The following is a 318-nucleotide window of genomic DNA, read 5'->3' as shown; positions in this document are numbered from 1 at the left end:
CTCCCTGCCTCACGGGGAGACAGGTGCTGAGGAACAAGACGCCGCCTCACCTCCTCCACTCACTGACTGCAGTGAGATGGAAGAGGAAGAAAAATGTAGTGAAACTGTAGACAACGTACACGTTCACTCACCAATAACAGACTCAGTCGAGCCAAATTTGAAAGCCCTTGCTCAAGATCAAAACACAAGCACGAGCACGCCACCATTCACCGGCTTCACCTCTCCAGTTATCGTAAGCGTGGCGTGGAAAAATAACTTTGCGTGCAGTGGTGAACACAATGAGTCTATAAATAAGGAACTGGAGAAGAACAAGCCACT

Source organism: Scylla paramamosain, chromosome 35, assembly GCF_035594125.1.
Source record: "Scylla paramamosain isolate STU-SP2022 chromosome 35, ASM3559412v1, whole genome shotgun sequence".
Classification (NCBI taxonomy): Eukaryota; Metazoa; Arthropoda; class Malacostraca; order Decapoda; family Portunidae; genus Scylla; species Scylla paramamosain.
This window is presented reverse-complemented; position numbering follows the sequence as displayed.